Source organism: Pseudophryne corroboree, chromosome 3 (assembly GCF_028390025.1).
Source record: "Pseudophryne corroboree isolate aPseCor3 chromosome 3, aPseCor3.hap2, whole genome shotgun sequence".
Classification (NCBI taxonomy): domain Eukaryota; kingdom Metazoa; phylum Chordata; class Amphibia; order Anura; family Myobatrachidae; genus Pseudophryne; species Pseudophryne corroboree.
Window position 1 is genome coordinate 116,552,566 of NC_086446.1, and position 18,540 is coordinate 116,571,105.

Below are 18,540 nucleotides of genomic sequence, written 5' to 3' on the forward strand. Positions count from 1 at the left end.
TTGAAAATGGAATGCATCAACAGAACGGTGTTGGCAGTATAAAAATATCTACAGCACCTTGTATTCCCAGGTGGTCTCCCATCCAAGTACTAACCAGGCCCAACACTGCTTAGCTTCCAAGATCAGATGAGATTGGGTGTATCCAATGTGGTGTGGCTGAAGATGAGTTTTATAGTGTCTGTTAGAACTTTTCTACTTCTAACTACTGGTTCATAAATGAACACGTTTGAAAATGGAATGCATCAACAGAACGGTGTTGGTAGTATAAAAATATCTACAGCACCTTGTATTCCCAGGTGGTCTCCCATCCAAGTACTAACCAGGCCCAACACTGCTTAGCTTCCAAGATCAGAAGAGATTGGGCGTATCCAGTGTGGTGTGGCTGTAGATGAGCTTTGTGGTTTCTGTTAGAACTTTTCTACTTCTAACTACTGGTTCATAAATGAATACGTTTGAAAATGGAATGCAACAACAGAACGGTGTTGGCAGTATAAAAATATCTACAGCACCTTGTATTCCCAGGTGGTCTCCCATCCAAGTACTAACCAGGCCCAACACTGCTTAGCTTCCAAGATCAGATGATATTGGGCGTATCCAGTGTGGTGTGGCTGTAGATGAGCTTTGTGGTTTCTGTTTGAACTTTTCTACTTCTAACTACTGGTTCATAAATGAATACGTTTGAAAATGGAATGCATCAACAGAACGGTGTTGGTAGTATAAAAATATCTACAGCACCTTGTATTCCCAGGTGGTCTCCCATCCAAGTACTAACCAGGCCCAACACTGCTTAGCTTCCAAGATCAGATGAGATTGGGCGTATCCAGTGCGGTGTGGCTATAGATGAGCTTTATGGTTTCTGTTAGAACTTTTCTACTTCTAACTACTGGTTCATAAATGAATACGTTTGAAAATGGAATGCATCAACAGAACGGTGTTGGCAGTATAAAAATATCTACAGCACCTTGTATTCTCAGGTGGTCTCCCATCCAAGTACTAACCAGGCCCAACACTGCTTAGCTTCCAAGATCAGATGAGATTGGGTGTATCCAATGTGGTGTGGCTGTAGATGAGCTTTATGGTTTCTGTTAGAACTTTTCTACTTCTAACTACTGGTTCATAAATGAATATGTTTGAAAATGGAATGCATCAACAGAACGGTGTTGGTAGTATAAAAATATCTACAGCACCTTGTATTCCCAGGTGGTCTCCAATCCAAGTACTAACCAGGCCCAACACTGCTTAGCTTCCAAGATCAGATGAGATTGGGCGTATCCAGTGTGGTGTGGCTGTAGATGAGCTTTATGGTTTCTGTTAGAACTTTTCTACTTCTAACTACTGGTTCATAAATGAATACGTTTGAAAATGGAATGCATCAACACAACGGTGTTGGCAGTATAAAATTATCTACAGCACCTTGTATTCCCAGGTGGTCTCCCATCCAAGTACTAACCAGGCCCAACACTGCTTAGCTTCCAAGATCAGATGAGATTGGGTGTATCCAGTGTGGTGTGGCTGTAGATGAGCTTTATGGTTTCTGTTAGAACTTTTCTACTTCTAACTACTGGTTCATAAATGAATACGTTTGAAAATGGAATGCATCAACAGAACGGTGTTGGTAGTATAAAAATATCTACAGCACCTTGTATTCCCAGGTGGTCTCCCATCCAAGTACTAACCAGGCCCAACACTGCTTAGCTTCCAAGATCAGATGAGATTGGGCGTATCCAGTGTGGTGTGGCTGTAGATGAGCTTTGTGGTTTCTGTTAGAACTTTTCTACTTCTAACTACTGGTTCATAAATGAATACGTTTGAAAATGGAATGCATCAACAGAACGGTGTTGGCAGTATAATAAATGTCTACAGCACCTTGTATTCCCAGGTGGTCTCCCATACAAGTACTAACCAGGCCCAACACTGCTTAACTTCCAAGATCAGATGAGATTGGGCGTATCCAGTGTGGTGTGGCTGTAGATGAGCTTTATGTTTTCTGTTAGAACTTTTCTACTTCTAACTACTGGTTCATAAATGAATACGTTTGAAAATGGAATGCATCAACACAACGGTGTTGGCAGTATAAAAATATCTACAGCACCTTGTATTCCCAGGTGGTCTCCCATCCAAGTACTAACCAGGCCCAACACTGCTTAGCTTCCAAGATCAGATGAGATTGGGTGTATCCAGTGTGGTGTGGCTGTAGATGAGTTTTATGGTTTCTGTTAGAACTTTTCTACTTCTAACTACTGGTTCATAAATGAATACGTTTGAAAATGGAATGCATCAACAGAACGGTGTTGGTAGTATAAAAATATCTACAGCACCTTGTATTCCCAGGTGGTCTCCCATCCAAGTACTAACCAGGCCCAACACTGCTTAGCTTCCAAGATCAGATGAGATTGGGCGTATCCAGTGTGGTGTGGCTGTAGATGAGCTTTGTGGTTTCTGTTAGAACTTTTCTACTTCTAACTACTGGTTCATAAATGAATACGTTTGAAAATGGAATGCATCAACAGAACGGTGTTGGCAGTATAAAAAATGTCTACAGCACCTTGCATTCCCAGGTGGTCTCCCATACAAGTACTAACCAGGCCCAACACTGCTTAGCTTCCAAGATCAGATGAGATTGGGCGTATCCAGTGTGGTGTGACTGTAGATGAGCTTTATGGTTTCTGTTTGAACTTTTCTACTTCTAACTACTGGTTCATAAATGAATACATTTGAAAATTGAATGCATCAACAGAACGGTGTTGGCAGTATAAAAATATCTACAGCACCTTGTATTCACAGGTGGTCTCCCATTCAAGTACTAAGCAGGCCCAACACTGCTTAGCTTCCAAGATCAGATGAGATTGGGCGTATCTAGTGTGGTGTGGCTGTCGATGAGCTTTGTGGTTTCTGTTAGAACTTTTCTACTTCTAACTACTGGTTCATAAATTAATATGTTTGAAAATGGAATGCATCAACAGAACGGTGTTGGCAGTATAAAAATATATACAGCACCTTGTATTCCCAGGTGGTCTCCCATCCAAGTACTAACCAGGCCCAACACTGCTTAGCTTCCAAGATCAGAGGAGATTGGGCGTATCCAGTGTGGTGTTGCTGTAGATGAACTTTCTGGTTTCTGTTAGTACTTTTCTACTTCTAACTACTGGTTTATAAATGAATACGTTTTAAAATGGAATGCATCAACAGAACGGTGTTGGCAGTATAAATTTATCTACAGCACCTTGTATTCCCAGGTGGTCTCCCATCCAAGTACTAACCAGGCCCAACACTGCTTAGCTTCCAAGATCAGATGAGATTGGGCGTATCCAGTGTGGTGTGGCTGTAGATGAACTTTGTAGTTTCTGTTAGAACTTTTCTACTTCTAACTACTGGTTCATAAATGAATACGTTTTAAAATGGAATGCATCAACAGAACGGTGTTGGCAGTATAAAATTATCTACAGCACCTTGTATTCCCAGGTGGTCTCCCATCCAAGTACTAACCAGGCCCAACACTGCTTAGCTTCCAAGATCAGATGAGATTGTGCGTATCCAGTGTGGTGTGGCTGTAGATGAGCTTTATGGTTTCTGTTAGAACTTTTCTACTTCTAACTACTGGTTCATAAATGAATACTTTTGAAAATGGAATGCATCAACAGAACGGTGTTGGTAGTATAAAAATATCTACAGCACCTTGTATTCCCAGGTGGTCTCCCATCCAAGTACTAACCAGGCCCAACACTGCTTCGCTTCCAAGATCAGATGAGATTGGGCGTATCCAGTGTGGTGTGGCTGTAGATGAGCTTTTTGGTTTCTGTTAGAACTTTTCTACTTCTAACTACTGGTTCATAAATGAATACTTTTGAAAATGGAATGCATCAACAGAACGGTGTTGGTAGTATAAAAATATCTACAGCACCTTGTATTCCCAGGTGGTCTCCCATCCAAGTACTAACCAGGCCCAACACTGCTTCGCTTCCAAGATCAGATGAGATTGGGCGTATCCAGTGTGGTGTGGCTGTAGATGAGCTTTATGGTTTCTGTTAGAACTTTTCTACTTCTAACTACTGGTTCATAAATGAATACGTTTGAAAATGGAATGCATCAACAGAACGGTGTTGGCAGTATAAAAATATCTACAGCACCTTGTATTCCCAGGTGGTCTCCCATCCAAGTACTAACCAGGCCCAACACTGCTTAGCTTCCAAGATCAGATGAGATTGGGCGTATCCAGTGTGGTGTGGCTGTAGATGAGCTTTGTGGTTTCTGTTTGAACTTTTCTACTTCTAACTACTGGTTCATAAATGAATATATTTGAAAATTGAATGCATCAACAGAACGGTGTTGGCAGTATAAAAATATCTACAGCACCTTGTATTCCCAGGTGGTCTCCCATCCAAGTACTTACCAGGCCCAACACTGCTTAGCTTCCAAGATCAGATGAGATTGGGCGTATCCAGTGTGGTGTGGCTGTAGATGAGCTTTGTGGTTTCTGTTAGAACTTTTCTACTTCTAACTACTGGTTCATAAATGAAAATGTTTGAAAATGGAATGCATCAACAGAACGGTGTTGGCAGTATAAAAATATATACAGCACCTTGTATTCCCAGGTGGTCTCCCATCCAAGTACTAACCAGGCCCAACACTGCTTAGCTTCCAAGATCAGATGAGATTGGGCGTATCCAGTGTGGTGTGGCTGTAGATGAGCTTTGTGTTTTCTGTTAGAACTTTTCTACTTCTAACTACTGGTTCATAAATGAATACGTTTGAAAATGGAATGCATCAACAGAACGGTGTTGGCAGTATAAAAATATCTACAGCACCTTGTATTCCCAGGTGGTCTCCCATCCAAGTACTAACCAGGCCCAACACTGCTTAGCTTCCAAGATCAGATGAGATTGGGCGTATCCAGTGTGGTGTGGCTGTAGATGAGCTTTGTGGTTTCTGTTTGAACTTTTCTACTTCTAACTACTGGTTCATAAATGAATACATTTGAAAATTGAATGCATCAACAGAACGGTGTTGGCAGTATAAAATTATCTACAGCACCTTGTATTCCCAGGTGGTCTCCCATCCAAGTACTAACCAGGCCCAACACTGCTTAGCTTCCAAGATCAGATGAGATTGGGCGTATCCAGTGTGGTGTGGCTGTAGATGAACTTTGTAGTTTCTGTTAGAACTTTTCTACTTCTAACTACTGGTTCATAAATGAATACGTTTTAAAATGGAATGCATCAACAGAACGGTGTTGGCAGTATAAAATTATCTACAGCACCTTGTATTCCCAGGTGGTCTCCCATCCAAGTACTAACCAGGCCCAACACTGCTTAGCTTCCAAGATCAGATGAGATTGGGCGTATCCAGTGTGGTGTGGCTGTAGATGAGCTTTGTGGTTTCTGTTAGAACTTTTCTACTTCTAACTACTGGTTTATAAATGAATACGTTTTAAAATGGAATGCATCAACAGAACGGTGTTGGCAGTATAAAATTATCTACAGCACCTTGTATTCCCAGGTGGTCTCCCATCCAAGTACTAACCAGGCCCAACACTGCTTGGCTTCCAAGATCAGATGAGATTGGGCATATCCCGTGTGGTGTGGCTGTAGAAGAGCTTTATGGTTTCTGTTAGTACTTTTCTACTTCTAACTACTGGTTCATAAATGAATACGTTTGAAAATGGAATGCATCAACAGAACGGTGTTGGCAGTATAAAAATATATACAGCACCTTGTATTCCCAGGTGGTCTCCCATCCAAGTACTAACCAGGCCCAACACTGCTTAGCTTCCAAGATCAGATGAGATTGGGCGTATCCAGTGTGGTGTGGCTGTAGATGAGCTTTGTGGTTTCTGTTAGAACTTTTCTACTTCTAACTACTGGTTCATAAATGAAAATGTTTGAAAATGGAATGCATCAACAGAACGGTGTTGGCAGTATAAAAATATATACAGCACCTTGTATTCCCAGGTGGTCTCCCATCCAAGTACTAACCAGGCCCAACACTGCTTAGCTTCCAAGATCAGATGAGATTGGGCGTATCCAGTGTGGTGTGGCTGTAGATGAGCTTTGTGTTTTCTGTTAGAACTTTTCTACTTCTAACTACTGGTTCATAAATGAATACGTTTGAAAATGGAATGCATCAACAGAACGGTGTTGGCAGTATAAAAATATCTACAGCACCTTGTATTCCCAGGTGGTCTCCCATCCAAGTACTAACCAGGCCCAACACTGCTTAGCTTCCAAGATCAGATGAGATTGGGCGTATCCAGTGTGGTGTGGCTGTAGATGAGCTTTGTGGTTTCTGTTTGAACTTTTCTACTTCTAACTACTGGTTCATAAATGAATACATTTGAAAATTGAATGCATCAACAGAACGGTGTTGGCAGTATAAAATTATCTACAGCACCTTGTATTCCCAGGTGGTCTCCCATCCAAGTACTAACCAGGCCCAACACTGCTTAGCTTCCAAGATCAGATGAGATTGGGCGTATCCAGTGTGGTGTGGCTGTAGATGAGCTTTGTGGTTTCTGTTAGAACTTTTCTACTTCTAACTACTGGTTTATAAATGAATACGTTTTAAAATGGAATGCATCAACAGAACGGTGTTGGCAGTATAAAATTATCTACAGCACCTTGTATTCCCAGGTGGTCTCCCATCCAAGTACTAACCAGGCCCAACACTGCTTGGCTTCCAAGATCAGATGAGATTGGGCATATCCCGTGTGGTGTGGCTGTAGAAGAGCTTTATGGTTTCTGTTAGTACTTTTCTACTTCTAACTACTGGTTCATAAATGAATACGTTTGAAAATGGAATGCATCAACAGAACGGTGTTGGTAGTATAAAAATATCTACAGCACCTTGTATTCCCAGGTGGTCTCCCATCCAAGTACTAACCAAGCCCAACACTGCTTAGCTTCCAAGATCAGATGAGATTGGGCGTATCCAGTGTGGTGTGTCATGGCTGTAGATGAGCTTTATGGTTTCTGTTAGAACTTTTCTACTTCTAACTACTGGTTCATAAATGAATACGTTTGAAAATGGAATGCATCAACAGAACGGTGTTGGTAGTATAAAAATATCTACAGCACCTTGTATTCCCAGGTGGTCTCCCATCCAAGTACTAACCAGGCCCAACACTGCTTAGCTTCCAAGATCAGATGAGATTGGGCGTATCCAGTGTGGTGTGGCTGTAGATGAGCTTTGTGTTTTCTGTTAGAACTTTTCTACTTCTAACTACTGGTTCATAAATGAATACGTTTGAAAATGGAATGCATCAACAGAACGGTGTTGGCAGTATAAAAATATCTACAGCACCTTGTATTCCCAGGTGGTCTCCCATCCAAGTACTAACCAAGCCCAACACTGCTTAGCTTCCAAGATCAGATGAGATTGGGCGTATCCAGTGTGGTGTGGCTGTAGATGAGCTTTGTGGTTTCTGTTTGAACTTTTCTACTTCTAACTACTGGTTCATAAATGAATACATTTGAAAATTGAATGCATCAACAGAACGGTGTTGGCAGTATAAAATTATCTACAGCACCTTGTATTCCCAGGTGGTCTCCCATCCAAGTACTAACCAGGCCCAACACTGCTTAGCTTCCAAGATCAGATGAGATTGGGCGTATCCAGTGTGGTGTGGCTGTAGATGAGCTTTATGGTTTCTGTTAGAACTTTTCTACTTCTATCTACTGGTTCATAAATGAATACTTTTGAAAATGGAATGCATCAACAGAACGGTGTTGGTAGTATAAAAATATCTACAGCACCTTGTATTCCCAGGTGGTCTCCCATCCAAGTACTAACCAGGCCCAACACTGCTTTGCTTCCAAGATCAGATGAGTATTTGGCGTTTCCAGTGTGGTGTGGCTGTAGATGAGCTTTACGGTTTCTGTTAGAACTTTTCTACTTCTAACTACTGGTTCATAAATGAATACGTTTGAAAATGGAATGCATCAACAGAACGGTGTTGGTAGTATAAAAATATCTACAGCACCTTGTATTCCCAGGTGGTCTCCCATCCAAGTACTAACCAGGCCCAACAGTGCTTAGCTTCCAAGATCAGATGAGATTGGGCGTATCCAGTGAGGTGTGGCTGTAGATGAGCTTTAAGGTTTCTGTTAGAACTTTTCTACTTCTAACTACTGGTTCATAAATGAATACGTTTGAAAATGGAATGCATCAACAGAACGGTGTTGGCAGTATAAAAATATCTACAGCACCTTGTATTCCCAGGTGGTCTCCCATCCAAGTACTAACCAGGCCCAACACTGCTTAGCTTCCAAGATCAGATGAGATTGGGTGTATCCAATGTGGTGTGGCTGTAGATGAGCTTTATAGTTTCTGTTAGAACTTTTCTACTTCTAACTACTGGTTCATAAATGAATACGTTTGAAAATGGAATGCATCAACAGAACGGTGTTGGCAGTATAAAAATATCTACAGCACCTTGTATTCCCAGGTGGTCTCCCATCCAAGTACTAACCAGGCCCAACACTGCTTAGCTTCCAAGATCAGATGAGATTGGGCGTATCCAGTGTGGTGTGGCTGTAGATGAACTTTGTAGTTTCTGTTAGAACTTTTCTACTTCTAACTACTGGTTCATAAATGAATACGTTTTAAAATGGAATGCATCAACAGAACGGTGTTGGCAGTATAAAATTATCTACAGCACCTTGTATTCCCAGGTGGTCTCCCATCCAAGTACTAACCAGGCCCAACACTGCTTAGCTTCCAAGATCAGATGAGATTGGGCGTATCCAGTGTGGTGTGGCTGTAGATGAGCTTTGTGGTTTCTGTTAGAACTTTTCTACTTCTAACTACTGGTTCATAAATGAATACGTTTGAAAATGGAATGCATCAACAGAACGGTGTTGGCAGTATAAAAATATCTACAGCACCTTGTATTCCCAGGTGGTCTCCCATCCAAGTACTAACCAGGCCCAACACTGCTTAGCTTCCAAGATCAGATGAGATTGGGTGTATCCAATGTGGTGTGGCTGTAGATGAGCTTTATAGTTTCTGTTAGAACTTTTCTACTTCTAACTACTGGTTCATAAATGAATACGTTTGAAAATGGAATGCATCAACAGAACGGTGTTGGCAGTATAAAAATATCTACAGCACCTTGTATTCCCAGGTGGTCTCCCATCCAAGTACTAACCAGGCCCAACACTGCTTAGCTTCCAAGATCAGATGAGATTGGGCGTATCCAGTGTGGTGTGTCTGTAGATGAACTTTGTAGTTTCTGTTAGAACTTTTCTACTTCTATCTACTGGTTCATAAATGAATACTTTTGAAAATGGAATGCATCAACAGAACGGTGTTGGTAGTATAAAAATATCTACAGCACCTTGTATTCCCAGGTGGTCTCCCATCCAAGTACTAACCAGGCCCAACACTGCTTTGCTTCCAAGATCAGATGAGTATTTGGCGTTTCCAGTGTGGTGTGGCTGTAGATGAGCTTTACGGTTTCTGTTAGAACTTTTCTACTTCTAACTACTGGTTCATAAATGAATACGTTTGAAAATGGAATGCATCAACAGAACGGTGTTGGTAGTATAAAAATATCTACAGCACCTTGTATTCCCAGGTGGTCTCCCATCCAAGTACTAACCAGGCCCAACAGTGCTTAGCTTCCAAGATCAGATGAGATTGGGCGTATCCAGTGAGGTGTGGCTGTAGATGAGCTTTAAGGTTTCTGTTAGAACTTTTCTACTTCTAACTACTGGTTCATAAATGAATACGTTTGAAAATGGAATGCATCAACAGAACGGTGTTGGCAGTATAAAAATATCTACAGCACCTTGTATTCCCAGGTGGTCTCCCATCCAAGTACTAACCAGGCCCAACACTGCTTAGCTTCCAAGATCAGATGAGAATGGGTGTATCCAATGTGGTGTGGCTGTAGATGAGCTTTATAGTTTCTGTTAGAACTTTTCTACTTCTAACTACTGGTTCATAAATGAATACGTTTGAAAATGGAATGCATCAACAGAACGGTGTTGGCAGTATAAAAATATCTACAGCACCTTGTATTCCCAGGTGGTCTCCCATCCAAGTACTAACCAGGCCCAACACTGCTTAGCTTCCAAGATCAGATGAGATTGGGCGTATCCAGTGTGGTGTGGCTGTAGATGAACTTTGTAGTTTCTGTTAGAACTTTTCTACTTCTAACTACTGGTTCATAAATGAATACGTTTTAAAATGGAATGCATCAACAGAACGGTGTTGGCAGTATAAAATTATCTACAGCACCTTGTATTCCCAGGTGGTCTCCCATCCAAGTACTAACCAGGCCCAACACTGCTTAGCTTCCAAGATCAGATGAGATTGGGCGTATCCAGTGTGGTGTGGCTGTAGATGAGCTTTGTGGTTTCTGTTAGAACTTTTCTACTTCTAACTACTGGTTTATAAATGAATACGTTTTAAAATGGAATGCATCAACAGAACGGTGTTGGCAGTATAAAATTATCTACAGCACCTTGTATTCCCAGGTGGTCTCCCATCCAAGTACTAACCAGGCCCAACACTGCTTGGCTTCCAAGATCAGATGAGATTGGGCATATCCCGTGTGGTGTGGCTGTAGAAGAGCTTTGTGGTTTCTGTTAGTACTTTTCTACTTCTAACTACTGGTTCATAAATGAATACGTTTGAAAATGGAATGCATCAACAGAACGGTGTTGGTAGTATAAAAATATCTACAGCACCTTGTATTCCCAGGTGGTCTCCCATCCAAGTACTAACCAAGCCCAACACTGCTTAGCTTCCAAGATCAGATGAGATTGGGCGTATCCAGTGTGGTGTGTCGTGGCTGTAGATGAGCTTTATGGTTTCTGTTAGAACTTTTCTACTTCTAACTACTGGTTCATAAATGAATACGTTTGAAAATGGAATGCATCAACAGAACGGTGTTGGTAGTATAAAAATATCTACAGCACCTTGTATTCCCAGGTGGTCTCCCATCCAAGTACTAACCAGGCCCAACACTGCTTAGCTTCCAAGATCAGATGAGATTGGGCGTATCCAGTGTGGTGTGGCTGTAGATGAGCTTTGTGTTTTCTGTTAGAACTTTTCTACTTCTAACTACTGGTTCATAAATGAATACGTTTGAAAATGGAATGCATCAACAGAACGGTGTTGGCAGTATAAAATTATCTACAGCACCTTGTATTCCCAGGTGGTCTCCCATCCAAGTACTAACCAGGCCCAACACTGGTTAGCTTCCAAGATCAGATGAGATTGGGCGTATCCAGTGTGGTGTGGCTGTAGATGAACTTTGTAGTTTCTGTTAGAACTTTTCTACTTCTAACTACTGGTTCATAAATGAAAACGTTTTAAAATGGAATGCATCAACAGAACGGTGTTGGCAGTATAAAATTATCTACAGCACCTTGTATTCCCAGGTGGTCTCCCATCCAAGTACTAACCAGGCCCAACACTGCTTAGCTTCCAAGATCAGATGAGATTGGGCGTATCCAGTGTGGTGTGGCTGTAGATGAGCTTTATGGTTTCTGTTAGAACTTTTCTACTTCTATCTACTGGTTCATAAATGAATACTTTTGAAAATGGAATGCATCAACAGAACGGTGTTGGTAGTATAAAAATATCTACAGCACCTTGTATTCCCAGGTGGTCTCCCATCCAAGTACTAACCAGGCCCAACACTGCTTTGCTTCCAAGATCAGATGAGATTTGGCGTATCCAGTGTGGTGTGGCTGTAGATGAGCTTTATGGTTTCTGTTAGAACTTTTCTACTTCTAACTACTGGTTCATAAATGAATACGTTTGAAAATGGAATGCATCAACAGAACGGTGTTGGTAGTATAAAAATATCTACAGCACCTTGTATTCCCAGGTGGTCTCCCATCCAAGTACTAACCAGGCCCAACAGTGCTTAGCTTCCAAGATCAGATGAGATTGGGCGTATCCAGTGAGGTGTGGCTGTAGATGAGCTTTATGGTTTCTGTTAGAACTTTTCTACTTCTAACTACTGGTTCATAAATGAATACGTTTGAAAATGGAATGCATCAACAGAACGGTGTTGGCAGTATAAAAATATCTACAGCACCTTGTATTCCCAGGTGGTCTCCCATCCAAGTACTAACCAGGCCCAACACTGCTTAGCTTCCAAGATCAGATGAGATTGGGTGTATCCAATGTGGTGTGGCTGTAGATGAGCTTTATAGTTTCTGTTAGAACTTTTCTACTTCTAACTACTGGTTCATAAATGAATACGTTTGAAAATGGAATGCATCAACAGAACGGTGTTGGCAGTATAAAATTATCTACAGCACCTTGTATTCCCAGGTGGTCTCCCATCCAAGTACTAACCAGGCCCAACACTGCTTAGCTTCCAAGATCAGATGAGATTGGGCGTATCCAGTGTGGTGTGGCTGTAGATGAGCTTTGTGGTTTCTGTTAGAACTTTTCTACTTCTAACTACTGGTTCATAAATGAATACGTTTGAAAATGGAATGCATCAACAGAACGATGTTGGCAGTATAAAAATATCTACAGCACCTTGTATTCCCAGGTGGTCTCCCATCCAAGTACTAACCAGGCCCAACACTGCTTAGCTTCCAAGATCAGATGAGATTGGGCGTATCCAATGTGGTGTGGCTGTAGATGAGCTTTGTGGTTTCTGTTTGAACTTTTCTACTTCTAACTACTGGTTCATAAATGAATACATTTGAAAATTGAATGCATCAACAGAACGGTGTTGGCAGTATAAAAATATCTACAGCACCTTGTATTCCCAGGTGGTCTCCCATCCAAGTACTTACCAGGCCCAACACTGCTTAGCTTCCAAGATTAGATGAGATTGGGCGTATCCAGTGTGGTGTGGCTGTAGATGAGCTTTGTGGTTTCTCTTAGAACTTTTCTACTTCTAACTACTGGTTTATAAATGAATACGTTTTAAAATGGAATGCATCAACAGAACGGTGTTGGCAGTATAAAATTATCTACAGCACCTTGTATTCCCAGGTGGTCTCCCATCCAAGTACTAACCAGGCCCAACACTGCTTAGCTTCCAAGATCAGATGAGATTGGGCATATCCCGTGTGGTGTGGCTGTAAAAGAGCTTTATGGTTTCTGTTAGTACTTTTCTACTTCTAACTACTGGTTCATAAATGAATACGTTTGAAAATGGAATGCATCAACAGAACGGTGTTGGTAGTATAAAAATATCTACAGCACCTTGTATTCCCAGGTGGTCTCCCATCCAAGTACTAACCAGGCCCAACACTGCTTAGCTTCCAAGATCAGATGAGATTGAGCGTATCCAGTGTGGTGTGGCTGTAGATGAACTTTCTGGTTTCTGTTAGAACTTTTCTACTTCTAACTACTGGTTCATAAATGAATACGTTTTAAAATTGAATGCATCAACAGAACGGTGTTGGTAGTATAAAAATATCTACAGCACCTTGTATTCCCAGGTGGTCTCCCATCCAAGTACTAACCAGGCCCAACACTGCTTAGCTTCCAAGATCAGATGAGATTGGGCGGATCCAGTGTGGTGTGGCTGTAGATGAGCTTTATGGTTTCTGTTAGAACTTTTCTACTTCTAACTACTGGTTCATAAATGAATACGTTTGAAAATGGAATGCATCAACAGAACGGTGTTGGTAGTATAAAAATATCTACAGCACCTTGTATTCCCAGGTGGTCTCCCATCCAAGTACTAACCAGGCCCAACACTGCTTAGCTTCCTAGATCAGATGAGATTGGGCGTATCCAGTGTGGTGTGGCTGTAGATGAGCTTTGTGGTTTCTGTTAGAACTTTTCTACTTCTAACTACTGGTTCATAAATGAATACGTTTGAAAATGGAATGCATCAACAGAACGGTGTTGGCAGTATAAAAATATCTACAGCACCTTGCATTCCCAGGTGGTCTCCCATCCAAATACTAACCAGGCCCAACACTGCTTAGCTTCCAAGATCAGATGAGATTGGGTGTATCCAATGTGGTGTGGCTGTAGATGAGCTTTATGGTTTCTGTTAGAACTTTTCTACTTCTAACTACTGGTTCATAAATAAATACGTTTGAAAATGGAATGCATCAACAGAACGGTGTTGGCAGTATAAAAATATCTACAGCACCTTGCATTCCCAGGTGGTCTCCCATCCAAGTACTAACCAGGCCCAACACTGCTTAGCTTCCAAGATCAGATGAGATTGGGTGTATCCAATGTGGTGTGGCTGTAGATGAGCTTTATGGTTTCTGTTAGAACTTTTCTACTTCTAACTACTGGTTCATAAATGAATACATTTGAAAATGGAATGCATCAACAGAACGGTGTTGGTAGTATAAAAATATCTACAGCACCTTGTATTCCCAGGTGGTCTCCCATCCACTTACTTACAAGGCCCAACACTGCTTAGCTTCCAAGATCAGATGAGATTGGGCGTATCCAGTGTGGTTTGGCTGTAGATGAGCTTTGTGGTTTCTGTTAGAACTTTTCTACTTCTAACTACTGGTTCATAAATGAATACGTTTGAAAATGGAATGCATCAACAGAACGGTGTTGGCAGTATAAAAATATCTACAGCACCTTGTATTCCCAGGTGGTCTCCCATCCAAGTACTAACCAGGCCCAACACTGCTTAGCTTCCAAGATCAGATGAGATTGGGCGTATCCAGTGTGGTGTGGCTGTAGATGAGCTTTGTGGTTTCTGTTTGAACTTTTCTACTTCTAACTACTGGTTCATAAATGAATACATTTGAAAATTGAATGCATCAACAGAACGGTGTTGGCAGTATAAAAATATCTACAGCACCTTGTATTCCCAGGTGGTCTCCCATCCAAGTACTTACCAGGCCCAACACTGCTTAGCTTCCAAGATCAGATGAGATTGGGCGTATCCAGTGTGGTGTGGCTGTAGATGAGCTTTGTGGTTTCTGTTAGAACTTTTCTACTTCTAACTACTGGTTCATAAATGAATATGTTTGAAAATGGAATGCATCAACAGAACGGTGTTGGCAGTATAAAAATATATACAGCACCTTTTATTCCCAGGTGGTCTCTAATCCAAGCACTAACCAGGCCCAACACTGCTTAGTTTCCAAGATCAGATGAGATTGGGCGTATCCAGTGTGGCGTTGCTGTAGATGAACTTTCTGGTTTCTGTTAGAACTTTTCTACTTCTAACTACTGGTTTATAAATGAATACGTTTTAAAATGGAATGCATCGACAGAACGGTGTTGGCAGTATAAAATTATCTACAGCACCTTGTATTCCCAGGTGGTCTCCCATCCAAGTACTAACCAGGCCCAACACTGCTTAGCTTCCAAGATCAGTTGAGATTGGGCATATCCAGTGTGGTGTGGCTGTAGAAGAGCTTTATGGTTTCTGTTAGTACTTTTCTACTTCTAACTACTGGTTCATAAATTAATACGTTTGAAAATGGAATGCATCAACAGAACGGTGTTGGTAGTATAAAAATATCTACAGCACCTTGTATTCCCAGGTTGTCTCCCATCCAAGTACTAACCAGGCCCAACACTGCTTAGTTTCCAAGATCAGATGAGATTGGGCGTATCCAGTGTGGTGTGGCTGTAGATGAACTTTCTGGTTTCTGTTAGAACTTTTCTACTTCTAACTACTGGTTCATAAATGAATACGTTTTAAAATTGAATGCATCAACAGAACGGTGTTGGCAGTATAAAAATATCTACAGCACCTTGTATTCCCAGGTGGTCTACCATCCAAGTACTAACCAGGCCCAACACTGCTTAGCTTCCTAGATCAGATGAGATTGGGCGTATCCAGTGTGGTGTGGCTGTAGATGAGCTTTGTGGTTTCTGTTAGAACTTTTCTACTTCTAACTACTGGTTCATAAATGAATACGTTTGAAAATGGAATGCATCAACAGAACGGTGTTGGCTGTATAAAAATATCTTCAGCACCTATGTATTCCCAGGTGGTCTCCCATCCAAGTACTAACCAGGCCCAACACTGCTTAGCTTCCAAGATCAGATGAGATTGGGCGTATCCAGTGTGGTGTGGCTGTAGATGAGCTTTGTGGTTTCTGTTTGAACTTTTCTACTTCTAACTACAGGTTCATAAATGAATACATTTGAAAATTGAATGCATCAACAGAACGGTGTTGGCAGTATAAAAATATCTACAGCACCTTGTATTCCCAGGTGGTCTCCCATCCAAGTACTTACCAGGCCCAACACTGCTTAGCTTCCAAGATCAGATGAGATTGGGCGTATCCAGTGTGGTGTGGCTGTAGATGAGCATTGTGGTTTCTGTTAGAACTTTTCTACTTCTAACTACTGGTTCATAAATGAAAATGTTTGAAAATGGAATGCATCAACAGAACGGTGTTGGCAGTATAAAAATATATACAGCACCTTGTATTCCCAGGTGGTCTCCCATCCAAGTACTAACCAGGCCCAACACTGCTTAGCTTCCAAGATCAGATGAGATTGGGCATATCCAGTGTGGTGTAGCTGTAGATGAGCTTTGTAGTTTCTCTTAGAACTTTTCTACTTCTAACTACTGGTTTATAAATGAATACGTTTTAAAATGGAATGCATCAACAGAACGGTGTTGGCAGTATAAAATTATCTACAGCACCTTGTATTCCCAGGTGGTCTCCCATCCAAGTACTAACCAGGCCCAACACTGCTTAGCTTCCAAGATCAGATGAGATTGGGCATATCCCGTGTGGTGTGGCTGTAAAAGAGCTTTATGGTTTCTGTTAGTACTTTTCTACTTCTAACTACTGGTTCATAAATGAATACGTTTGAAAATGGAATGCATCAACAGAACGGTGTTGGTAGTATAAAAATATCTACAGCACCTTGTATTCCCAGGTGGTCTCCCATCCAAGTACTAACCAGGCCCAACACTGCTTAGCTTCCAAGATCAGATGAGATTGAGCGTATCCAGTGTGGTGTGGCTGTAGATGAACTTTCTGGTTTCTGTTAGAACTTTTCTACTTCTAACTACTGGTTCATAAATGAATACGTTTTAAAATTGAATGCATCAACAGAACGGTGTTGGCAGTATAAAAATATCTACAGCACCTTGTATTCCCAGGTGGTTTCCCATCCAAGTACTAACCAGGCCCAACACTGCTTAGCTTCCAAGATCAGATGAGATTGGGCGGATCCAGTGTGGTGTGGCTGTAGATGAGCTTTATGGTTTCTGTTAGAACTTTTCTACTTCTAACTACTGGTTCATAAATGAATACGTTTGAAAATGGAATGCATCAACAGAACAGTGTTGGTAGTATAAAAATATCTACAGCACCTTGTATTCCCAGGTGGTCTCCAATCCAAGTACTAACCAGGCCCAACACTGCTTAGCTTCCTAGATCAGATGAGATTGGGCGTATCCAGTGTGGTGTGGCTGTAGATGAGCTTTGTGGTTTCTGTTAGAACTTTTCTACTTCTAACTACTGGTTCATAAATGAATACGTTTGAAAATGGAATGCATCAACAGAACGGTGTTGGCAGTATAAAAATATCTTCAGCACCTATGTATTCCCAGGTGGTCTCCCATCCAAGTACTAACCAGGCCCAACACTGCTTAGCTTCCAAGATCAGATGAGATTGGGCGTATCCAGTGTGGTGTGGCTGTAGATAAGCATTGTGGTTTCTGTTAGAACTTTTCTACTTCTAACTACTGGTTCATAAATAAATACGTTTGAAAATGGAATGCATCAACAGAACGGTGTTGGCAGTATAAAAATATCTACAGCACCTTGCATTCCCAGGTGGTCTCCCATCCAAGTACTAACCAGGCCCAACACTGCTTAGCTTCCAAGATCAGATGAGATTGGGTGTATCCAATGTGGTGTGGCTGTAGATGAACTTTATGGTTTCTGTTAGAACTTTTCTACTTCTAACTAATGGTTCATAAATGAATACATTTGAAAATGGAATGCATCAACAGAACGGTGTTGGTAGTATAAAAATATCTACAGCACCTTGTATTCCCAGGTGGTCTCCCATCCACTTACTTACAAGGCCCAACACTGCTTAGCTTCCAAGATCAGATGAGATTGGGCGTATCCAGTGTGGTTTGGCTGTAGATGAGCTTTGTGTTTTCTGTTAGAACTTTTCTACTTCTAACTACTGGTTCATAAATGAATACGTTTGAAAATGGAATGCATCAACAGAACGGTGTTGGCAGTATAAAAATATCTACAGCACCTTGTATTCCCAGGTGGTCTCCCATCCAAGTACTAACCAGGCCCAACACTGCTTAGCTTCCAAGATCAGATGAGATTGGGCGTATCCAGTGTGGTGTGGCTGTAGATGAGCTTTGTGGTTTCTGTTTGAACTTTTCTACTTCTAACTACTGGTTCATAAATGAATACATTTGAAAATTGAATGCATCAACAGAACGGTGTTGGCAGTATAAAAATATCTACAGCACCTTGTATTCCCAGGTGGTCTCCCATCCAAGTACTTACCAGGCCCAACACTGCTTAGCTTCCAAGATCAGATGAGATTGGGCGTATCCAGTGTGGTGTGGCTGTAGATGAGCTTTGTGGTTTCTGTTAGAACTTTTCTACTTCTAACTACTGGTTCATAAAT

General features: G+C 41.4%; 69 non-coding genes and 13 pseudogenes across 69 annotated transcripts; all 82 read right to left on the reverse strand.

Moving 5' to 3' along the window:
• Positions 1-45: 45 nt before the first annotated feature.
• On the reverse strand, positions 46-164 carry LOC135061448 (5S ribosomal RNA). The gene has a single exon (XR_010247828.1). It is a non-coding gene; the product is annotated as a 5S ribosomal RNA (ribosomal RNA).
• A 107-nt stretch (positions 165-271) lies between these two features.
• LOC135061235 (5S ribosomal RNA) lies at positions 272-390 on the reverse strand. Its single transcript, XR_010247622.1, has one exon. It is a non-coding gene; the product is annotated as a 5S ribosomal RNA (ribosomal RNA).
• A 107-nt stretch (positions 391-497) lies between these two features.
• On the reverse strand, positions 498-616 carry LOC135069135 (5S ribosomal RNA). The gene has a single exon (XR_010255324.1). It is a non-coding gene; the product is annotated as a 5S ribosomal RNA (ribosomal RNA).
• A 107-nt stretch (positions 617-723) lies between these two features.
• LOC135058600 (5S ribosomal RNA) lies at positions 724-842 on the reverse strand. The gene has a single exon (XR_010245027.1). It is a non-coding gene; the product is annotated as a 5S ribosomal RNA (ribosomal RNA).
• A 107-nt stretch (positions 843-949) lies between these two features.
• Positions 950-1,068, reverse strand: LOC134901200 (5S ribosomal RNA). Its single transcript, XR_010174691.1, has one exon. It is a non-coding gene; the product is annotated as a 5S ribosomal RNA (ribosomal RNA).
• A 107-nt stretch (positions 1,069-1,175) lies between these two features.
• Positions 1,176-1,294, reverse strand: LOC135068597 (5S ribosomal RNA). The gene has a single exon (XR_010254791.1). It is a non-coding gene; the product is annotated as a 5S ribosomal RNA (ribosomal RNA).
• Positions 1,295-1,401: 107 nt separating this feature from the next.
• Positions 1,402-1,520, reverse strand: LOC134886424 (5S ribosomal RNA). Its single transcript, XR_010170506.1, has one exon. It is a non-coding gene; the product is annotated as a 5S ribosomal RNA (ribosomal RNA).
• Positions 1,521-1,627: 107 nt separating this feature from the next.
• LOC134900065 (5S ribosomal RNA) lies at positions 1,628-1,746 on the reverse strand. The gene has a single exon (XR_010173583.1). It is a non-coding gene; the product is annotated as a 5S ribosomal RNA (ribosomal RNA).
• A 108-nt stretch (positions 1,747-1,854) lies between these two features.
• LOC135062987 (5S ribosomal RNA) lies at positions 1,855-1,973 on the reverse strand. Its single transcript, XR_010249328.1, has one exon. It is a non-coding gene; the product is annotated as a 5S ribosomal RNA (ribosomal RNA).
• Positions 1,974-2,080: 107 nt separating this feature from the next.
• LOC134886537 (5S ribosomal RNA) lies at positions 2,081-2,199 on the reverse strand. Its single transcript, XR_010170617.1, has one exon. It is a non-coding gene; the product is annotated as a 5S ribosomal RNA (ribosomal RNA).
• Positions 2,200-2,306: 107 nt separating this feature from the next.
• Positions 2,307-2,425, reverse strand: LOC134900066 (5S ribosomal RNA). Its single transcript, XR_010173584.1, has one exon. It is a non-coding gene; the product is annotated as a 5S ribosomal RNA (ribosomal RNA).
• A 108-nt stretch (positions 2,426-2,533) lies between these two features.
• Positions 2,534-2,652, reverse strand: LOC134884567 (5S ribosomal RNA). The gene has a single exon (XR_010168711.1). It is a non-coding gene; the product is annotated as a 5S ribosomal RNA (ribosomal RNA).
• Positions 2,653-2,759: 107 nt separating this feature from the next.
• Positions 2,760-2,878, reverse strand: LOC134892479 (5S ribosomal RNA; annotated as a pseudogene).
• A 107-nt stretch (positions 2,879-2,985) lies between these two features.
• LOC134886622 (5S ribosomal RNA) lies at positions 2,986-3,104 on the reverse strand. Its single transcript, XR_010170702.1, has one exon. It is a non-coding gene; the product is annotated as a 5S ribosomal RNA (ribosomal RNA).
• A 107-nt stretch (positions 3,105-3,211) lies between these two features.
• On the reverse strand, positions 3,212-3,330 carry LOC134900067 (5S ribosomal RNA). The gene has a single exon (XR_010173585.1). It is a non-coding gene; the product is annotated as a 5S ribosomal RNA (ribosomal RNA).
• Positions 3,331-3,437: 107 nt separating this feature from the next.
• On the reverse strand, positions 3,438-3,556 carry LOC135064326 (5S ribosomal RNA). The gene has a single exon (XR_010250635.1). It is a non-coding gene; the product is annotated as a 5S ribosomal RNA (ribosomal RNA).
• Positions 3,557-3,663: 107 nt separating this feature from the next.
• On the reverse strand, positions 3,664-3,782 carry LOC135058922 (5S ribosomal RNA). Its single transcript, XR_010245344.1, has one exon. It is a non-coding gene; the product is annotated as a 5S ribosomal RNA (ribosomal RNA).
• A 107-nt stretch (positions 3,783-3,889) lies between these two features.
• Positions 3,890-4,008, reverse strand: LOC135058923 (5S ribosomal RNA). Its single transcript, XR_010245345.1, has one exon. It is a non-coding gene; the product is annotated as a 5S ribosomal RNA (ribosomal RNA).
• A 107-nt stretch (positions 4,009-4,115) lies between these two features.
• On the reverse strand, positions 4,116-4,234 carry LOC134900068 (5S ribosomal RNA). The gene has a single exon (XR_010173587.1). It is a non-coding gene; the product is annotated as a 5S ribosomal RNA (ribosomal RNA).
• Positions 4,235-4,341: 107 nt separating this feature from the next.
• Positions 4,342-4,460, reverse strand: LOC134901636 (5S ribosomal RNA). The gene has a single exon (XR_010175123.1). It is a non-coding gene; the product is annotated as a 5S ribosomal RNA (ribosomal RNA).
• Positions 4,461-4,567: 107 nt separating this feature from the next.
• On the reverse strand, positions 4,568-4,686 carry LOC135061765 (5S ribosomal RNA). The gene has a single exon (XR_010248137.1). It is a non-coding gene; the product is annotated as a 5S ribosomal RNA (ribosomal RNA).
• Positions 4,687-4,793: 107 nt separating this feature from the next.
• Positions 4,794-4,912, reverse strand: LOC134900069 (5S ribosomal RNA). Its single transcript, XR_010173588.1, has one exon. It is a non-coding gene; the product is annotated as a 5S ribosomal RNA (ribosomal RNA).
• A 107-nt stretch (positions 4,913-5,019) lies between these two features.
• Positions 5,020-5,138, reverse strand: LOC134900070 (5S ribosomal RNA). Its single transcript, XR_010173589.1, has one exon. It is a non-coding gene; the product is annotated as a 5S ribosomal RNA (ribosomal RNA).
• A 107-nt stretch (positions 5,139-5,245) lies between these two features.
• LOC134900071 (5S ribosomal RNA) lies at positions 5,246-5,364 on the reverse strand. Its single transcript, XR_010173590.1, has one exon. It is a non-coding gene; the product is annotated as a 5S ribosomal RNA (ribosomal RNA).
• Positions 5,365-5,471: 107 nt separating this feature from the next.
• Positions 5,472-5,590, reverse strand: LOC134889131 (5S ribosomal RNA; annotated as a pseudogene).
• A 107-nt stretch (positions 5,591-5,697) lies between these two features.
• LOC135061767 (5S ribosomal RNA) lies at positions 5,698-5,816 on the reverse strand. The gene has a single exon (XR_010248139.1). It is a non-coding gene; the product is annotated as a 5S ribosomal RNA (ribosomal RNA).
• Positions 5,817-5,923: 107 nt separating this feature from the next.
• LOC135061769 (5S ribosomal RNA) lies at positions 5,924-6,042 on the reverse strand. Its single transcript, XR_010248140.1, has one exon. It is a non-coding gene; the product is annotated as a 5S ribosomal RNA (ribosomal RNA).
• A 107-nt stretch (positions 6,043-6,149) lies between these two features.
• On the reverse strand, positions 6,150-6,268 carry LOC134900073 (5S ribosomal RNA). The gene has a single exon (XR_010173593.1). It is a non-coding gene; the product is annotated as a 5S ribosomal RNA (ribosomal RNA).
• A 107-nt stretch (positions 6,269-6,375) lies between these two features.
• On the reverse strand, positions 6,376-6,494 carry LOC134900074 (5S ribosomal RNA). The gene has a single exon (XR_010173594.1). It is a non-coding gene; the product is annotated as a 5S ribosomal RNA (ribosomal RNA).
• A 107-nt stretch (positions 6,495-6,601) lies between these two features.
• On the reverse strand, positions 6,602-6,720 carry LOC134889133 (5S ribosomal RNA; annotated as a pseudogene).
• Positions 6,721-6,827: 107 nt separating this feature from the next.
• Positions 6,828-6,951, reverse strand: LOC134890401 (5S ribosomal RNA; annotated as a pseudogene).
• A 107-nt stretch (positions 6,952-7,058) lies between these two features.
• LOC134900075 (5S ribosomal RNA) lies at positions 7,059-7,177 on the reverse strand. The gene has a single exon (XR_010173595.1). It is a non-coding gene; the product is annotated as a 5S ribosomal RNA (ribosomal RNA).
• A 107-nt stretch (positions 7,178-7,284) lies between these two features.
• LOC134902200 (5S ribosomal RNA) lies at positions 7,285-7,403 on the reverse strand. The gene has a single exon (XR_010175671.1). It is a non-coding gene; the product is annotated as a 5S ribosomal RNA (ribosomal RNA).
• Positions 7,404-7,510: 107 nt separating this feature from the next.
• Positions 7,511-7,629, reverse strand: LOC134900076 (5S ribosomal RNA). Its single transcript, XR_010173596.1, has one exon. It is a non-coding gene; the product is annotated as a 5S ribosomal RNA (ribosomal RNA).
• A 107-nt stretch (positions 7,630-7,736) lies between these two features.
• LOC134892976 (5S ribosomal RNA) lies at positions 7,737-7,856 on the reverse strand (annotated as a pseudogene).
• Positions 7,857-7,963: 107 nt separating this feature from the next.
• Positions 7,964-8,082, reverse strand: LOC135065522 (5S ribosomal RNA). Its single transcript, XR_010251802.1, has one exon. It is a non-coding gene; the product is annotated as a 5S ribosomal RNA (ribosomal RNA).
• Positions 8,083-8,189: 107 nt separating this feature from the next.
• Positions 8,190-8,308, reverse strand: LOC135059789 (5S ribosomal RNA). The gene has a single exon (XR_010246188.1). It is a non-coding gene; the product is annotated as a 5S ribosomal RNA (ribosomal RNA).
• Positions 8,309-8,415: 107 nt separating this feature from the next.
• LOC134900077 (5S ribosomal RNA) lies at positions 8,416-8,534 on the reverse strand. Its single transcript, XR_010173597.1, has one exon. It is a non-coding gene; the product is annotated as a 5S ribosomal RNA (ribosomal RNA).
• A 107-nt stretch (positions 8,535-8,641) lies between these two features.
• LOC134900078 (5S ribosomal RNA) lies at positions 8,642-8,760 on the reverse strand. Its single transcript, XR_010173599.1, has one exon. It is a non-coding gene; the product is annotated as a 5S ribosomal RNA (ribosomal RNA).
• A 107-nt stretch (positions 8,761-8,867) lies between these two features.
• Positions 8,868-8,986, reverse strand: LOC135059801 (5S ribosomal RNA). The gene has a single exon (XR_010246199.1). It is a non-coding gene; the product is annotated as a 5S ribosomal RNA (ribosomal RNA).
• A 107-nt stretch (positions 8,987-9,093) lies between these two features.
• On the reverse strand, positions 9,094-9,212 carry LOC135065129 (5S ribosomal RNA). Its single transcript, XR_010251417.1, has one exon. It is a non-coding gene; the product is annotated as a 5S ribosomal RNA (ribosomal RNA).
• Positions 9,213-9,319: 107 nt separating this feature from the next.
• LOC134892978 (5S ribosomal RNA) lies at positions 9,320-9,439 on the reverse strand (annotated as a pseudogene).
• A 107-nt stretch (positions 9,440-9,546) lies between these two features.
• Positions 9,547-9,665, reverse strand: LOC135065523 (5S ribosomal RNA). Its single transcript, XR_010251803.1, has one exon. It is a non-coding gene; the product is annotated as a 5S ribosomal RNA (ribosomal RNA).
• A 107-nt stretch (positions 9,666-9,772) lies between these two features.
• Positions 9,773-9,891, reverse strand: LOC135065728 (5S ribosomal RNA). Its single transcript, XR_010252001.1, has one exon. It is a non-coding gene; the product is annotated as a 5S ribosomal RNA (ribosomal RNA).
• A 107-nt stretch (positions 9,892-9,998) lies between these two features.
• Positions 9,999-10,117, reverse strand: LOC134900079 (5S ribosomal RNA). Its single transcript, XR_010173600.1, has one exon. It is a non-coding gene; the product is annotated as a 5S ribosomal RNA (ribosomal RNA).
• A 107-nt stretch (positions 10,118-10,224) lies between these two features.
• Positions 10,225-10,343, reverse strand: LOC134900080 (5S ribosomal RNA). The gene has a single exon (XR_010173601.1). It is a non-coding gene; the product is annotated as a 5S ribosomal RNA (ribosomal RNA).
• A 107-nt stretch (positions 10,344-10,450) lies between these two features.
• Positions 10,451-10,569, reverse strand: LOC134889135 (5S ribosomal RNA; annotated as a pseudogene).
• Positions 10,570-10,676: 107 nt separating this feature from the next.
• LOC134891804 (5S ribosomal RNA) lies at positions 10,677-10,800 on the reverse strand (annotated as a pseudogene).
• Positions 10,801-10,907: 107 nt separating this feature from the next.
• On the reverse strand, positions 10,908-11,026 carry LOC134900081 (5S ribosomal RNA). The gene has a single exon (XR_010173602.1). It is a non-coding gene; the product is annotated as a 5S ribosomal RNA (ribosomal RNA).
• Positions 11,027-11,133: 107 nt separating this feature from the next.
• Positions 11,134-11,252, reverse strand: LOC135062280 (5S ribosomal RNA). Its single transcript, XR_010248633.1, has one exon. It is a non-coding gene; the product is annotated as a 5S ribosomal RNA (ribosomal RNA).
• Positions 11,253-11,359: 107 nt separating this feature from the next.
• LOC134900082 (5S ribosomal RNA) lies at positions 11,360-11,478 on the reverse strand. Its single transcript, XR_010173603.1, has one exon. It is a non-coding gene; the product is annotated as a 5S ribosomal RNA (ribosomal RNA).
• Positions 11,479-11,585: 107 nt separating this feature from the next.
• LOC135069933 (5S ribosomal RNA) lies at positions 11,586-11,704 on the reverse strand. The gene has a single exon (XR_010256111.1). It is a non-coding gene; the product is annotated as a 5S ribosomal RNA (ribosomal RNA).
• A 107-nt stretch (positions 11,705-11,811) lies between these two features.
• LOC135065524 (5S ribosomal RNA) lies at positions 11,812-11,930 on the reverse strand. The gene has a single exon (XR_010251804.1). It is a non-coding gene; the product is annotated as a 5S ribosomal RNA (ribosomal RNA).
• A 107-nt stretch (positions 11,931-12,037) lies between these two features.
• On the reverse strand, positions 12,038-12,156 carry LOC135059812 (5S ribosomal RNA). The gene has a single exon (XR_010246210.1). It is a non-coding gene; the product is annotated as a 5S ribosomal RNA (ribosomal RNA).
• A 107-nt stretch (positions 12,157-12,263) lies between these two features.
• On the reverse strand, positions 12,264-12,382 carry LOC134900085 (5S ribosomal RNA). Its single transcript, XR_010173605.1, has one exon. It is a non-coding gene; the product is annotated as a 5S ribosomal RNA (ribosomal RNA).
• Positions 12,383-12,489: 107 nt separating this feature from the next.
• Positions 12,490-12,608, reverse strand: LOC135058304 (5S ribosomal RNA). Its single transcript, XR_010244735.1, has one exon. It is a non-coding gene; the product is annotated as a 5S ribosomal RNA (ribosomal RNA).
• A 107-nt stretch (positions 12,609-12,715) lies between these two features.
• Positions 12,716-12,834, reverse strand: LOC135069013 (5S ribosomal RNA). Its single transcript, XR_010255204.1, has one exon. It is a non-coding gene; the product is annotated as a 5S ribosomal RNA (ribosomal RNA).
• Positions 12,835-12,941: 107 nt separating this feature from the next.
• LOC134888101 (5S ribosomal RNA) lies at positions 12,942-13,060 on the reverse strand (annotated as a pseudogene).
• Positions 13,061-13,167: 107 nt separating this feature from the next.
• Positions 13,168-13,286, reverse strand: LOC135059309 (5S ribosomal RNA). The gene has a single exon (XR_010245717.1). It is a non-coding gene; the product is annotated as a 5S ribosomal RNA (ribosomal RNA).
• Positions 13,287-13,393: 107 nt separating this feature from the next.
• Positions 13,394-13,512, reverse strand: LOC135058849 (5S ribosomal RNA). The gene has a single exon (XR_010245272.1). It is a non-coding gene; the product is annotated as a 5S ribosomal RNA (ribosomal RNA).
• Positions 13,513-13,619: 107 nt separating this feature from the next.
• LOC135065475 (5S ribosomal RNA) lies at positions 13,620-13,738 on the reverse strand. The gene has a single exon (XR_010251756.1). It is a non-coding gene; the product is annotated as a 5S ribosomal RNA (ribosomal RNA).
• A 107-nt stretch (positions 13,739-13,845) lies between these two features.
• On the reverse strand, positions 13,846-13,964 carry LOC135065662 (5S ribosomal RNA). The gene has a single exon (XR_010251936.1). It is a non-coding gene; the product is annotated as a 5S ribosomal RNA (ribosomal RNA).
• A 107-nt stretch (positions 13,965-14,071) lies between these two features.
• On the reverse strand, positions 14,072-14,190 carry LOC134901757 (5S ribosomal RNA). Its single transcript, XR_010175239.1, has one exon. It is a non-coding gene; the product is annotated as a 5S ribosomal RNA (ribosomal RNA).
• Positions 14,191-14,297: 107 nt separating this feature from the next.
• LOC135070210 (5S ribosomal RNA) lies at positions 14,298-14,416 on the reverse strand. Its single transcript, XR_010256382.1, has one exon. It is a non-coding gene; the product is annotated as a 5S ribosomal RNA (ribosomal RNA).
• Positions 14,417-14,523: 107 nt separating this feature from the next.
• On the reverse strand, positions 14,524-14,642 carry LOC134900086 (5S ribosomal RNA). The gene has a single exon (XR_010173606.1). It is a non-coding gene; the product is annotated as a 5S ribosomal RNA (ribosomal RNA).
• A 107-nt stretch (positions 14,643-14,749) lies between these two features.
• LOC134901637 (5S ribosomal RNA) lies at positions 14,750-14,868 on the reverse strand. The gene has a single exon (XR_010175124.1). It is a non-coding gene; the product is annotated as a 5S ribosomal RNA (ribosomal RNA).
• A 107-nt stretch (positions 14,869-14,975) lies between these two features.
• On the reverse strand, positions 14,976-15,094 carry LOC134898346 (5S ribosomal RNA; annotated as a pseudogene).
• Positions 15,095-15,201: 107 nt separating this feature from the next.
• LOC134885278 (5S ribosomal RNA) lies at positions 15,202-15,320 on the reverse strand. Its single transcript, XR_010169396.1, has one exon. It is a non-coding gene; the product is annotated as a 5S ribosomal RNA (ribosomal RNA).
• Positions 15,321-15,427: 107 nt separating this feature from the next.
• LOC134889651 (5S ribosomal RNA) lies at positions 15,428-15,546 on the reverse strand (annotated as a pseudogene).
• Positions 15,547-15,653: 107 nt separating this feature from the next.
• LOC134884429 (5S ribosomal RNA) lies at positions 15,654-15,772 on the reverse strand. The gene has a single exon (XR_010168577.1). It is a non-coding gene; the product is annotated as a 5S ribosomal RNA (ribosomal RNA).
• Positions 15,773-15,879: 107 nt separating this feature from the next.
• LOC134885230 (5S ribosomal RNA) lies at positions 15,880-15,999 on the reverse strand. Its single transcript, XR_010169348.1, has one exon. It is a non-coding gene; the product is annotated as a 5S ribosomal RNA (ribosomal RNA).
• A 107-nt stretch (positions 16,000-16,106) lies between these two features.
• On the reverse strand, positions 16,107-16,225 carry LOC134901638 (5S ribosomal RNA). Its single transcript, XR_010175125.1, has one exon. It is a non-coding gene; the product is annotated as a 5S ribosomal RNA (ribosomal RNA).
• Positions 16,226-16,332: 107 nt separating this feature from the next.
• On the reverse strand, positions 16,333-16,451 carry LOC135070195 (5S ribosomal RNA). The gene has a single exon (XR_010256367.1). It is a non-coding gene; the product is annotated as a 5S ribosomal RNA (ribosomal RNA).
• Positions 16,452-16,558: 107 nt separating this feature from the next.
• LOC134888102 (5S ribosomal RNA) lies at positions 16,559-16,677 on the reverse strand (annotated as a pseudogene).
• Positions 16,678-16,784: 107 nt separating this feature from the next.
• LOC135059310 (5S ribosomal RNA) lies at positions 16,785-16,903 on the reverse strand. Its single transcript, XR_010245718.1, has one exon. It is a non-coding gene; the product is annotated as a 5S ribosomal RNA (ribosomal RNA).
• Positions 16,904-17,010: 107 nt separating this feature from the next.
• LOC135063444 (5S ribosomal RNA) lies at positions 17,011-17,129 on the reverse strand. Its single transcript, XR_010249776.1, has one exon. It is a non-coding gene; the product is annotated as a 5S ribosomal RNA (ribosomal RNA).
• A 107-nt stretch (positions 17,130-17,236) lies between these two features.
• Positions 17,237-17,355, reverse strand: LOC134889331 (5S ribosomal RNA; annotated as a pseudogene).
• A 107-nt stretch (positions 17,356-17,462) lies between these two features.
• LOC134885231 (5S ribosomal RNA) lies at positions 17,463-17,582 on the reverse strand. Its single transcript, XR_010169349.1, has one exon. It is a non-coding gene; the product is annotated as a 5S ribosomal RNA (ribosomal RNA).
• A 107-nt stretch (positions 17,583-17,689) lies between these two features.
• Positions 17,690-17,808, reverse strand: LOC134901756 (5S ribosomal RNA). Its single transcript, XR_010175238.1, has one exon. It is a non-coding gene; the product is annotated as a 5S ribosomal RNA (ribosomal RNA).
• Positions 17,809-17,915: 107 nt separating this feature from the next.
• On the reverse strand, positions 17,916-18,034 carry LOC135070211 (5S ribosomal RNA). The gene has a single exon (XR_010256383.1). It is a non-coding gene; the product is annotated as a 5S ribosomal RNA (ribosomal RNA).
• A 107-nt stretch (positions 18,035-18,141) lies between these two features.
• On the reverse strand, positions 18,142-18,260 carry LOC134900087 (5S ribosomal RNA). The gene has a single exon (XR_010173607.1). It is a non-coding gene; the product is annotated as a 5S ribosomal RNA (ribosomal RNA).
• Positions 18,261-18,367: 107 nt separating this feature from the next.
• Positions 18,368-18,486, reverse strand: LOC134901639 (5S ribosomal RNA). The gene has a single exon (XR_010175126.1). It is a non-coding gene; the product is annotated as a 5S ribosomal RNA (ribosomal RNA).
• Positions 18,487-18,540: the final 54 nt, after the last annotated feature.